The 14,405-nt window shown below is 36.3% G+C and overlaps 1 protein-coding gene and 1 long non-coding RNA gene across 5 annotated transcripts in view; one reads left to right on the plus strand and one right to left on the minus strand.

Annotated features, from left to right (window-relative positions):
• LOC141507734 (uncharacterized) overlaps positions 1-1,268 on the minus strand; it is a 42,804-nt gene extending 41,536 nt beyond the window's left edge. Inside the window, exon 1 of the long non-coding RNA XR_012474262.1 lies at positions 1,186-1,268. This is a non-coding gene — a long non-coding RNA (uncharacterized LOC141507734). The remainder of the gene's footprint in view (positions 1-1,185) is intronic.
• The window catches only part of WIPF1 (WAS/WASL interacting protein family member 1), a 172,750-nt gene that overhangs the window by 123,662 nt on the left and 34,683 nt on the right, over positions 1-14,405 (plus strand). For 2 of the 4 annotated variants that reach the window (XM_074215677.1, XM_074215678.1), the window contains exon 2: positions 1-5,002. This exon is cut by the window's left edge and continues 23,483 nt beyond it. The exons of 1 other annotated variant lie outside the window; for it this stretch is intronic. The gene's annotated coding sequence lies outside the window, so the exon portion shown is untranslated. The remainder of the gene's footprint in view (positions 5,003-14,405) is intronic. One more of the 4 variants, XM_074215676.1, reaches the window with a different exon arrangement.

The following is a 14,405-nucleotide window of genomic DNA, read 5'->3' on the forward strand; positions in this document are numbered from 1 at the left end:
CTTATCTCCATGCCAACATAAGTTTCCCCCATTCACATTTGGTACAGAAGATTTATATTCTAGTTTAAACTTCTCAGTTCTTAACCTCTGAAATGTCTCTGTCTCATTATAAACTCCCATCCATCAACCTTTACAAAGAGAGAGGGCCTTTTTACTGATCTGACCCTTCATAGAAACATAGATGCATCAGTCCATTAATTAAATACCTTATTTTACAAATAAGGAAACTAAGAGAAGCTAAATGGTTTGCCCAGAATCACACAGTTGACTCAGAAACCTCCATTTGGCCAGTCTATCCAATAGAAATCCATGCTATTCTCTTCTTGCTATTCAGAATTCCTTTTGATTCTATAGAAGGCCACAAAACATCTATTGTCAACATTTTCGAGAGGCTAGCACCTGACCCAGTATATAGAATGCTGGCCTTGGAATCAGGAAGACCTAAACTTCAATCGTCCCTTGGGTACTAGTTCATTAATTTCTTTCTGCCTCCATTTCCTCATCCAACTAGAGTTGCTGTGAGGATCAAATGATATGACATGTAAAAGGTTTACAAAGTATAAAGAGCTGGATAAAGATTAATTAGTTCCTCCTTTAACCAGACTTTCATCCCTATCCCTTTTCTACATATTTCATATTTTGCTCCTTATTTTAGAGATGATCTAGCCATCCTTTGTGAACCTACTCAACTACCCTCCTCCAGACCTCAACATTTCTTCTTCCTTCTTTCTCGGAGGAAGCATTCCTTTTCCATTCTAAGATCAACCTTGACATCTTGCCCCCCCAACATTTTGGGGACATAAACCCATCAATCATCCCAAGAAATAAGCATCTATTGTATATTCAATTATTCCCTCTGCCTCAAAATTCCAATGTGTTCACTTCTCCCTTATCCTTTGGGGGGGGAAGCCTTCCCTAAGTCCTGCTACTGTCCCTCCTCCCACTTTTCTTTTAAAGTTGAACTTAATCTAAAAAGAGCAGTTTATACTCACCAGTCACACTTCCTCATCAGCCACTCCACTCCCACTTAAACTCCTTGCAATCTGAGTCTCCCTCTCACAACTCTTACTGCAATTACTTTCTTGATGACCAACAACTCATTTCAAATAAGCATTAATTAAATACTTGCTTTATGCAAAGTACTGGGGGGGAAAAATGAAGATCCCCTGCCCACAAGGATCTTACCTTCTATTCAGTAGTAGGAAAGAGAAACAGTAACTTTATAGCTTTTTTAAGGCTTGCAAATATGATCTCATTTGATCTTCACAACAACCCTGAGAAATAGGTTCTCTTATTATCTCTAATTTACAGATGTCAAAATAAAGCAGATAAGTTGAGTGACTTGCCCAGGGTCACATGACTAAGAAGTATCTTGAGGCCAGCTTTGAATTTGTCTGACTCCAGTTTTTGAATGCCCTATGCACTGGACCACCTAGCCAGTTAAATGATCAAGGATTTCACAAGGCAGCAGATGAAGAGAAAGTATATTCTTGACTTGTGAAAATACACATAAGTAAAAGATAAAATTTAAAGTTTGAGAAATGATGAGAAGTTCAGTTTGGCTTGAATACAGAAGGTATAAAAGAGAATAAAATGAAATAAACCTGGAAAGATAGTTGAAGCCAGAATTGGAAAACTTTAAAGGCCAAGCTAAGGAGTTTGTAATTTTACCCTAGAAACCACAGAGATTTTAGCCAGGGTAGAACTGTGCCCTTAGCAATAATATTTTGGCATCTGTGTAAAAAAATGATTTGGAAAAGGGAACATAGGTGGTAGAAACACTAATTATAAGGCTGAGTTACAGTGGTAGAAAACTTCAAGAGATATTGTAGAGGCCAAATCAAGGAAAATTTTCATGAAGGAGGTAGAATTTTAAGCTATTTTTAAGTTGGATTACATTTAAAACTTTCATCTTTTTATTGATTTGGGGTTAGATCTGGCCAATACTTATCCCCTCCTCCCCACCATAACCTCTTTTCCTCCTTTCTTTTATCTTTTTTTCTTCCTCTCTTTGTTTTCTCTTTTAATTTTTCCTTTCTTTTTTGCCTCTTAGTGGCACCTAGTGGTATCCTTGGGAATTACTTAACCTCATTGGTGGACCAAGAGAATTATAGATTTCTATCTTCCCTCTGATGCTTTATTATAAATATCTTTACCAGACATCACTCATTCTCTTTAGCTAGAACTATTCATGATTATAAGTGCTTAAAGGTTTTATAGTTTATAGGATGTACTGTATTGTTCCTAATGCTAAAAGGACTAGTTGATTTTAAAAGTATTTTGTATTGTTTATCATATCCGCACTTTAAATGCACCTTAAATGTGAATAATTACAAATAGATATTCTCATTAAATTTGAAATAGCATTTGTCATCCTATTATCTCTATCATGTGCAAATGTGCCACTGCCTCAATTAATGCAGCTTGGTCCTTTGAGGTATTCTTAAATTCCCATTCTTATGTCACTCCCTATAGCACCAGTAATTGTATTTTATGTATGGCAAACACACAATAAATGTTAATGCATGCTGTCAACATTTTTTAAAACTAGATCTATGATTTCATTAGTATAAAGAGCTCTCAGTAAGGAACTCATCAACCAATAATGATTGGCACTTTCTCTTTAATTTGTAATCCTTGAGGGTTTCCTGAACCATTGAGAAGATAAGGGATTTGTATATCATAGGCAAGGTGGGAATCCAGGTCTTGACTCTGAAGCCAACTCTCCATCCACTATATCAGGATGTCTCTTGCTGATGGTTTTACAAGACTTTCATAAAGATGGGAATGGAGACCAAACTCCAATCCAGTTGTTCTCCTACTTCCCATCTGCCCTGGTCTTTCAATGTTTCTGATCTTTTATTTGGATTCTTCTTCATTAATGGGAATAGTTAAAAATAAATGTTAAGGGGTGGCTAGGTGCCACAGTGGATAGAGCACTGGAGTCAGGAGTGCCTGAATTCAAATCTAGCCTCAGATACTTAATAATTACCTAGCTGTGTGACCTTGGGCAAGCCACTTAACCCCATTGCCTTGCAAAAAAAAAAAAAGCCTAAATAAATAAATGTTAGTAGGGATTTTGCCTTTTTTGTATATTCTAGGTGTTTAAGTCCATGGACAGACACTAAGTTGAGAACCTGTGATATATTTGAATGCTGGAAGGAAGAGTATGGAAATAGGAGATGGAGTTAAGATATATGTGATATGTCAAAGGGAATTTAGCAATGCAATCTATTTAGAACTTCGAAATAAAGCAGTAAATTTAAAGAGAAATGTTCATTGTATTCCTCAGATCATGGACTCATAGATTTAAAACTAGAAGGGACTTTAGAGATCACCTAGTCCAACTTCTTTCATTTTTTGTAGGCATTTGGGATTAAATGACTGGCCCAGAGTTGTATAGCTAGTTGAATTCAGGTATTTCTGACTCCAGGGCCAGTATTCTACCACCTAGCTGTCCCAGCCTCTTTCATTTTACAAATGAAGTTGTAAGGATTCCAGAGAAGTTTGGTGATTTTTCCCAAGGTTGTTTGCTATATGTTTGTTGACTGATCATTTTCAGCAGTATTAGGGGAATTTATTCTAACTTATTTGCTTCTAGGTTTTACTTCATTAGGGAACTAGATATATCTTCTTCCTCGTGAGTGATTTTGTTTTTACAAGGCTAAAGAACATGTAAAGCAAATTTTAACTATAAATCCCACAAATGGGTAAAAGGGACATTTTCCAGCATGGTAAGATTACTCTTAATCCACAATTGTGTGTGGGTTTTTTTAACTTTGATTCCCCTTTCTAGTCTCTAAATAGTGACAAAAAAGAAACTTAGCTTTTTTTCCTCCATTGTTCTTTTCATTTCTGCACTTTTTCTCAAACATCTTTTAAGTACACATATTGTTGGTTTGGCCACTAGCCCTATAATGGTACCAAATAAAGACTTTTAGCTTGACAATAAAAAAAAAAACAAAATGTACTTTGCTCTCTTTTGCTATAGCTTTGTAGCTGACTATCTTTGTGTCTGATAATAACTAAATTCACATGCATACATGCAATATATACAAATTTTGTCATAAGATGTACATTTGAAAATACCTTGTTTCTTGCTTACTCATTGCCAACCTAGGGTTTCTGGGTTTTTTTTTTTAACTCATCTACCTTCCTACTCACTCCTCTTTCCTTGGAAGGCAATTTCCAATATAAAATCTCTGGATTTGATGTCAGGAGAGCTGGATTTGAATGCTGCCTCTGCAACTTACTGGCTCTGTGACCTCTGACCTTTAAGTTTCCTTATTCATAAAATGAGTGAGTTCTACTAGATGTCTAAATTTCCTCCTAGCTTTAAATCGGTCATTCCTAAATGTAGCTTTCTTATGCCTAGCATGTTTAGGTGTGGGTTGGGTTTTTTGTTTGCTTTTTGAGTTTTGTATCACCTTGTAGGACAAATGGACTATTTATTTGTGAAATTGAATATTTTATTCCTTGGCAACTGTTTAGTTACTAAGGTGAACAGTCCACACTGAGAGAAACATTTTCAAACAGATTTCCCTCAAAAAGAATCTCAAGAGCTGTGATGGTTTTTTTCTTATTGCTCAATACTTTCTGAAAAAGTTGAACCCATTCATAGTCCAGAGGTTTATTTGGATCATTATACCAAGTGGATGTAGAGACTGTAGAGAGGAGAAACATTTTTAACTTGGTTTTTTTCCTTCTTTTTTCTTAAGACTAACCAAGTGATATTTTCTGCACAATAGTCTGTAGTAAAGGAGGAAGGAGCAAACAGTAAATTAATCAGACAGGAAGCAAATAACCACAGAAGGATGTCTGACTCAGTGTGTAACACTCGACCAGAAGTCCAGAACTTGTCTAAAATGGCTGGTTTGACTACACCATGTTGGCCCTAGAAGATGATTCAGTTTTCAGGGATGATTGTTGTATTTGTCCTAGATCTCTTACGTCCTGGATGCCTGTTCCCTCCATCATTCATATTTTGCAGCGTCATTTGACGGTAAGAAAAACTGCTTTTTAAGCTATCCTTATTTTCTTTTAAGGACCTGTGGGGAACAAAATGGCTTTTTTAGGATATCTACTATATTAAAATGAAAGATCTTGGTTTGCGAGGAAAAGGTTCTATCTTCCTATGACTTCTTGTAGATTCCACAGCATGGTAGTATTCACTCACCATCACTGGGGGATCAGTAACTGCAACTCTGAACTGTTAATGAGCAAACAGTAATTGCATTATTTTTCTTTTTCATTGGAAAAACCTTAACCTTTTTGCAATACATTTATATTCTGAAATGGAAATTTATTTCTGCACTTGCATTTTTCTGTATATGGTAGAATGTGGCCAAAAATGTGGCTCATTACTGAGCTATTGGTTTAGCAAAGACCAACGTTAGACTTCCAGTAAAGGAAGGAGTCGGAAACCTCAAATAGATGAACAGACATCAGTATGATGTATGTTGCCATGCAGTTATAATAATATTGTTTCTTTTAGTTACAGGGAAAGGGATCTTTATTTTAAAATTAATTTTATTTTATTTTAAAATTATTTTCATAAAAGGAAGAGAGATATATTGATATTTCATAAAATATCTGTCCAACATGAATTTTTTTCATGGCTTGTATTTTGTAAATCATTCTCAGATTATTAACGAATTTACTAAGCACTTGAAATGCCAGCTTCTTTTAGAATATATTTCCAGTCTAATGTGGCAAGCATTTATTAAGTAAGGAGGAAACAAAGAAAAAAAGAAAGAAAAAGTAAAAAAGTAAAAAAGGAGGAAGGAAGAAAGGGAGGAAGGAAGGAAGGAAGGAAGGAAGGAGGCAGGAAAGAAGGAAGAAAGAAGGCAACAACTATTATACAGTTCCTTTTCTCAAGAGGGTTACATTCTACTGAAGGGTTACAACATATAAACAGGTAAATATGTATATGATCCTTTGAATAGGAAAGAGCACTAACAACATAATCAAGAAAGGATATCAACAGGAGATGTACATGATTTGATCCTTAAAGGAAGCTAGAAATTCTAAAACCATTGCAGAGAGAGAGGGAATGCACTCCAATGATGAGTGATAGGCACAGAAATGGTATTTGAAAGGCTGAGTTCAGAGAAGAGCAAGTAGTTCAGCTTTGCTGGAAGATAAAATGTATGGAGGTGGAGTTGTGAGCAATGAGCCTGGAAAGGTAGGTTGAAGCCATATTGTTAAAAAGCTTGAAGTACCAAGCTGAGGAGGTGATGCGCTATCTGAGGAACCACCAAAGGTCCTTCAGCAGGGAGTTGACAAGGTCAGACTTGTATTTCAAAATATGATTTTGACAGCAGTGAGGAGGATGAAGTGGAAAGGGGACTGAAAGCAGCAGAACTAATTAGGAGAATGAAGATGAGAGGTAATGAAGGCCTCAAGTAGCTCCTGTGACTGGAAATAAGAAAGTAGATAAGAGGAAGGCTACAGAGATAGAATTAGCAAGAATTGGAGGCCAGTTAGGTGGTAGAGAGGATAGAGCCCTGACCTTGGAGTCAGGGGAATGGGAGTTCAAGTATAGTCTCAGACATTTGACACCTACAAGCTGTATGACTTTGGACAAGTCACTTAACCCTGATTGCCTCACGCCAGGGCTATCTTCAGTCATCCTGATTCATATCTGGCCACTGGACACAGATGGCTCTGGAGGAGAAAGTGAGGCTGGTGACTTGACATAACCTCCCCTACTCAAATCTAATTCACACTCTTGTCATGGCATCACCTCCCTGATGTCATGGTCTTCTTCAAGAATGAAGGACAAACATCAGCAAGAATTGGCCACTGATGGGGTAGCTAGGTGGCGCAGTGGATAAAGCACCAGCCCTGGAGTCAGGAGTACCTGGGTTCAAATTCAGTCTCAGACACTTAATAATTACCTAGCTGTGTGACCTTAGGCAAGCCACTTAACCCCATTTGTCTTGCAAAAAAAAAAACCTAAAAAAAAAAGAATTGACCACTGATTAGATATAGAAGATGAAGAAGATAAAAAGAATTGAGGATGACTCCATGATTGGGAACCTGGGTGATGGTGTCTCTACAGAAACAAAAATGTTTGAAGGAAAGTTAGATTTAGGAGATGAAGATAACCTTTTTGAACATATTGAATTTGAGATATCTACAGATCATATAGTTTGAGACATACAAGAGACAAAGGAGGATGGATTAGATGAATTTTAACCCCTATGTATGTTGGTCAGCTCCCCAAGAATTATCTATTCTTTTATTTGACAGGCTGACTCTTGGTAGAAGGAGCTCTCACATGGCGAGTTTCCTATTTTCCTTTATATTTATTTTTATTTTCAGTTTCAAATTCTCTCCCTCTACCTCTTCCCCATCCCTTGAGAAGACAAGAAATACAATACCCATTCTACATGAAGTCATGCAAAACATATTTTTATGTAAACCATGTTCCAGGGGGGAGAAAAGCAAGAAAAATAAAGTTAGAAAAAATGCTTCATTCAGTTCTCATTCTAAAGGTGGCTGAACATCATCTAAAGGTGATGAATCATGAATGCTTTATAACTATGGTAGATCACTATATTGATCTGTCTTTCACAGCAATATTGCTGTTGCTATGTGCATTTTTCTCCTGATTCTGCTCACTTCACTTTGCATCAGTTCTTATAAAGCTTCCCAGATTTTTCTAAAACCATCTTCTTCATCATTTCTTACAATACAATAGTATTCCATAACATTCATATATCATAACTTATTTAGCCATTTCCTAGTTGAAGGGTATTTCCCTCAGTGTTTCAATTCTTGGCCATCAAAAAATTCTTTGCCATCACACATTTTATGAATATTTTTGTATAGATGAGTCCTTTTCTTCTATTTTTGATCTCTTTGGGAAATAGTGCTAATAGTAGTAGTATTACTGGATCAGAGTGTATATCCTGTTTTATAACCTTATGGGCATAGTTCTAGATTTTTCTCCAGAATGGTTAGATAAATTCACAACTCCACTAAGAATGCACTAGTGTATCTATTTTTCCCACATCTCCTTCAGCATTTATTTTTCTTTTCTGTCATCTTGGTCAATCTAATGACTAAGAGACAGCATCTCAGAGTTGTTTTAATTTGCATTCCATATGAGTTTGTAACAGAGGTTTCCTACACTAACACAAGCATGGAGCCTTTACAAATTCTGATAATTAAGGTACATAAAATAAAAATCTATGAAATTCTCAAAACTGTATATCAAAATGCTTACTTTTTTTTCTCCTCAACTAACTCACAATTTTTAAAAAATTTGTATACACAAAAAGTACTTAAACTTAGGAAGCTTTTTTTCCCTTAGGAAAACGTAAAATGGCCACCTCAATCATTCAACAAGCATTTATGGAAATACAAATACAAATAGAAAGATAATTTAAGGAGCTTACATTCTAATGGAAGAAGACAACACTTAAGTGGGAAGAAGGTAGAGAGTGGGGGGGAGGGGAAGGGGGGGGGACAATATGGTAGAGAAAGTCCAAAATGTAAACTAAAGAGGAATGAGACATGACTGGTCTAGGTGTCTTCCTTAAATGGGAGTTCTGGGAGGAGCCATCTAATCTGAAGGAGAGGCCATGGGGCAGAGGTACATTTCTAATGTGCAAATTCCAAAACTGGAGTGAGACTTCAGGATTAAGAGTTGGGGCATGGTAGAGAAAGCCTGGAGAGAAATATTATTGTCATCATCATCATCATCATCATCACCAACCTTAAAAAATTAAGACTAGAGAACACGTTTTTCAAAAAGTATAAGAAATATTAAACCATCCATTGACTTGGGCTACGAGTTTCAGAGTGTCATGTCCTCCAAAATGTGGTCATCTATTTAAGCTCATCAATCTATTTAAGGACATCTATTGTCACTTTTTCCAGTTCTTTGGGAGACAGTGCTCAGAATGGGTTGCTATGCTAAGAGTAATCTATTATAGTGAAAATTATTCTCTGGATTACTGTGACCAAAATTATACTGCATTGATGACCTCAATGATAACAAACCTTAGGTAGGTTAGTCCCTTTTGCCTTCATTCTTTTTTTTTTTTGCAAGGCAAATGGGGTTAAGTGCCTTGCCCAAGGCCATACAGCTAGGTAATTATTAAGTGTCTGAGACCAGATTTGAACCCAGGTACTCCTGACTCCAGGGCTGGTGCTTTATCCACTATGCCACCTAGCTACCCCTTGCCTTTACTCTTTAACTTGATCTAGTGCCAGGATCCTTAAACAGAATCTTTGCAAAAAAAAAAAAAATAGGAGTACCAGCATGGATAAATAGGATAGAATGACTTTTCCTTAATTCTCTTAAAAGCTATAGTTTCTTAAAGACTACCTAATATTTTGCTATTTTTCCTATACTCTTGATGAATGTTTTATACAGATTTAAACATTAAGTTATTTTCATCAGTCCCCCCTCCTACAGATGTTATCACTTGGATTTCTAGCTCTTTTTTGAATTTTGTTTCATCAAATTGTTATCTACTGCTTCTTCAAAATGGGGTTTTTACATCTACAATCCTCTTGGGTTTGTTAAAGCTGGAAGAAACCTTATAATCTCATCTAATGTCCTCATTTGGTAAATGAGGAAACTGAGGTGAGAGATTCAGTGATTTGTCATAGTGATAGTAAGAGGCAGGATCCAAATTCAAATATTTAGATTCCATCCTCACCATTGTTTTCATAGTGCTATGCTGCCAAGAAATCTGCCAAGGAAGATTCAATTCTCTAATTCAAGACATTAGAGAATAATAAAATTTAATTGGAAATTCAGTTCTGGGGCTAACTAGGTGGTGCAGTGGATAGAGCACCAGCCCTGGAGTCAGGAGGACCTGAGTTCAAATGTGGCCTCAGACACTTAATAATTACCTAACTGTGTGACCTTGGGCAAGTCACTTAACTCAATAATAATAAAAATAATAACTAACATTTATATAGCATTTACTATGTACCAGGCTCTTCTAAGCACTTCACCAATATTATCTTAGTTGATCCTCATAACAACCCTGGAGGGAGGTTCAATTCATATACCATTTTATAGATAAATAAACTGGGGAAAACAGAGGTTGAGTGACTTGTCTCACTGCCCTAAGCTAGAGCACCAAGTGGTTCAATGGTTTACTCTGGGTCATTCAACTAGCATATGTCAGAGACAGGACTTTGAACCTAGGTCAATGACTCTATCCCTGCAAGGACAAAAATGAAATACAATACAATCCCTGCCCTTAAGTTGCTTACCTTCTGTTAAGGTATACAACCTATAAACAGATAAGAAAGTACCAGATAACTTAAGGAGAAAGAGAATACTGACAACCAAGGGCAACAGTCACTAAAAGGAGTATCCTTAAAGGAAACAAAGGATTCTGAAAGCTAGAGAAGGGAGTTTAGATTTGATCAATGTTAGCATTGAAAAGCCTTTCTGCCTGGAGAGCTGCATATTCACAATTCGTGGTTCAATGCCTAGAACAAAGTAATTACATAATTAAATGTTTGTTGACAGACTGATAGTTGGAAATAATTATTGTAAACATAGAAAGTTCAATTAGTTACTTAAAGTGACCTGTGTGTGTGTGTGTGTGTGTGTGTGTGTGTGTGTGTGTGTATTCAGACCTGTGCTTTCATTGTTATAAGAAACTCCATGTGAAAAAATTCCCTTTACCAGTATATATTTGCTATTTTTGTACCACTTGTAGACTTAGGCACTTGAAAGATAAAGTGACTTGTCCAAGGTCACGCTTCTTCTATATGATAAAGGCAGAATGTGAACCAGCTTTTCCACATTCCTATTTCAGCCCTCTATCTGCTGCATTCTCTGCTTCTCAAAATAGAATTATTTTCCGAATAATAAGCCTCTCACAGTCAAGAACTTAAAGATGGGTGTGTCCTTCTGCTATTCCTCAATTTTATGCTTTAATTGATGGTTTCAGTTTTCTCCAGATCCTATAGCTTTGCTCTTGCCTGCTAAATGAAATCAAGAAGGGCAAAGAACACTGGTGATAGCAATACCAAAAAACAAACAAACAAAAAACAATCCAGTATTAATGCTATTTCTTTTCCAGCTTGATGCTTTTAGAAGCTTTCCTGACAGGAGCATTGTGGAACTTTATGCAACCCTATGGCTAAATTTAGTAACATTTTGGAGCCTTCAGAGTAACTTATTTGAAAAATGGCTTTTTCTCCTACTGTTTATTTTAATGACATCTCTTTCAAAAATAACCTGGGAGGCTCACTAAAGATAGTAGATTAAAAGTAATACAGTGCAATGGGGGTCAGAAGGGGAGAAGGAAAAGGAACAATCTTGCAATTAAACTGTTTGTTTTAAATGATTTAGAAGTAGGAAAGGGGAAAAAGATGGAAAAATTGAGTAATGTTTTCTATAAAAGGAGTCAGATTGCATAGGTTTATTGCCTGATTTCACAATAATAGTTGAAATTTAATATAAGACCTATAAAATACACTCTATTCAGGTATTATCCCATTTGAACATCTGAACAACCCTGCATAGGTGGCTAGCAAATGCTATTTTACAGATAAGGAAACTGAAACTCTGAGTGAATAAATGATTTGGTCAGCACCACTCAGTGACTGAAACAGGATCTGAACTCAGAACTTCCTGACTCCACTATTCTTAGGATCATAGATTAGAATGGAAGGAACCTCAGATACCATCTAGAGCAACCCATTCATTTTATAGTTGAGGAAAATCAGTTGCAATGAAGTTAAATTACCTGCCCAAGGTCAAAGAGATCATGGGTATTCAAACACAACTCTTCTGACTTCAAATTCATCACTTGTTTCATTGAATGATGCTACCTCTATCCATTAGAATTTTAGCTCTCACATAAAATTGAAAGTCATCCCTGATAAATAAGTCACCATATTTATCTGGTTCTCTACTAAGAAAACAAAAGTACCTATTGTTAAGACAGATGGAGGTTCAGTGAAAAAAGTACTTGACCAGAAGTCAGAAAGACCTTTGTTCAGATCCAGCCTCAGACACTTCCTAGCTATGTGACCCTGGGCAAATCACTGAACCTGTAAAGCCTCTAAAGGGCAGCTGGGTGGAGCCCTGGCCTTGGAGTCAGGAGGACAGGAGTTTGAATCCAGCCTTAGATACCTGAGACTAATTATGCTGGATCCTGGATAAGTCACTTAACCCTGATTGCCTTGCATCTAGGACCATCTCCAGTTGTCCTGATTCATATCTGACCACTGGGCCCAGATGACTCTGAAGGAGAAAGTGAGACCCCCCCCCACTCAAATCCAGTTCATGTCATGGCATCACCTACCCTGATGCAACCATTTTCTTTGAGAACAAAGGACAAACATCCTCATTAAAGTTTGCCTTAATCCCCCAGAAATGGAAATAGCAAATTGCTCCAGTATCTTTGCCAAAAAAAACCCATGGAAAGTGAGATATGACAGAACAACAACCACTAAGAAGGACCTCCTGGGTACTAAACTCTGAGTTAAAAAGAAAAGCAAAAGATACTCCATATAGCCAAGGAGCTCACAGTGTAATGGGGGAAGCAGAATATGTATCTACCAGATAGATTAGGGGTAGTCACAGTGGGGGAGGGCACTAAGACTGGAAAGCCTACCAAAGGTTTTTAAAAAGGTCATTTGGCTTTTTTTTTTATGGTTCAGTAAAACTAATCTAGTTGGTTTTTTAAATCTAGCATTGTTCTCCTTGGGCCCTTATAATCTTTCATTGCAGAGACAACTAGAAGCTCCTAGGCCAGTCCCTAGTATCCTCTTTGTTTTAAAAAAAAAAATCTCTATGGAAATGATCCTCTGTCATCAAAGAGTTAAAATATTATAAATGGCAACTCAATGAGTGGGGATTTTTTGTCCATTATCATAATATAGAAACTACAGGCAACTGCAGCTGTGAAAAGTTTGTGTTAAAGAAACAGGATGACTGTGGTTTTCTGTGAGCATTAATTTTTCCTGTTGAGCATTTTTTACAGGAAGTTCAAGAACAAAGCCAATTTCATTTTAATTGGTTCTGATACTTTTCAGGTCATAAGCACCTTCAACTTCTAAGATTAAACAACTGAGGGGATTCCAGTGAGATCCATTTCAGTGGTGAATTTTACGCAGTAGAAACAGAAACAATTGGGGAAGGAATACAGACACTTTTGAGGTGTTTTGGTTCAGGATGGAGGCAGCCATTAAAACCTGCTTCCTTTTTTTTTCTCCAATGTAATTTGTTATTGGTTCATCATGAATGTATTCCATTTATATGTAATGTGAATTTCAAAAAATGAGATTGTCAGATCAGGACCATTGGATTAAAAACTAAAAAGAACTTTGGAAATTATTAGTGCAAACCTTCCATGTTTTAAAATAAGTATTTTTTAATTACTATAGTTTTCCCCCAGCATCCTTCCCCCTCCTCTTTCCAAAGAGACATGCCATGTAACAAATAGTATTTTTTAAAGACAAAAAAGAAAAAAGATAAGGAAAATATTAGCATAATTGATACCACCTTCCTCAGGAGACCTTTGATGATCTCTCTTAATTCCAGTACTTTCCCCTCTGTTAATTACTTTCAGTGTATCCTATATACAGCTCCTTTGCCACACACACACAGTGTTTAACAAAAAAAAGTTGCCTAATAAATGTTTATTGACTGACTGATAAATCAAAAACATGTTCAAAGTGCAACACTTATGGATGTCTCACCTCTGCCAAGGAAAAGGCTGTGTGTGTGTATGTTTGTGTGTGTGTGTATGTGTGTATGTGTGTGTATGTATGTATGTGTGCACACGCATGCTTGAGATGGGGTGGGGTGAGGGGTATGATATCTTCTCATATCTCTTTTTTTAACTTTGCTTATTCTTATCATCTGGCAACATTAGATTTTCATTTGCTTTTCGGTATTTATCCATTTGCATTGTTGTAATTCTGTGCATTGTTTTCTTGACTCAATTTTCTTCACTCTGAATTAATTCATATAGATCTTTCCAATAAACTCCATATTAGTTACATTCATCATTTCCTATTGCACAATAATATTCATTATGTTCATGCACTATAGTTTATTTAAACATCATGCAATGAATGAACCTCTATTTTGCTTTCAATTATTTGCTATTACAAAAAGTACTGCTAAACTATTTTATCCTTTATGGGAATTTTCTTCTTATCAATGGACTCCCTCGAGTATAAGCCTAAAAATGAGATCTCTATGTCAAAGACTGTGAAAATTTTAGTTACTTCATTTGCATAATTCCAAATTGCTGTCCAAAATGTTTATATTGATTCACAGCACTGCAAACAATGCACTAATATGCCTGTCTTTCTCTCCTATATTGATGAATCCATCTTTTGTTATCTTTCTAACCATTCCTTTTATAGGTGTGCAAACAGGATCCCAAGGGTTAAGTAATTTGCCT

The sequence above is a fragment of the Macrotis lagotis genome, chromosome 1 (assembly GCF_037893015.1).
Source record: "Macrotis lagotis isolate mMagLag1 chromosome 1, bilby.v1.9.chrom.fasta, whole genome shotgun sequence".
NCBI classification, from domain to species: Eukaryota; Metazoa; Chordata; class Mammalia; order Peramelemorphia; family Peramelidae; genus Macrotis; species Macrotis lagotis.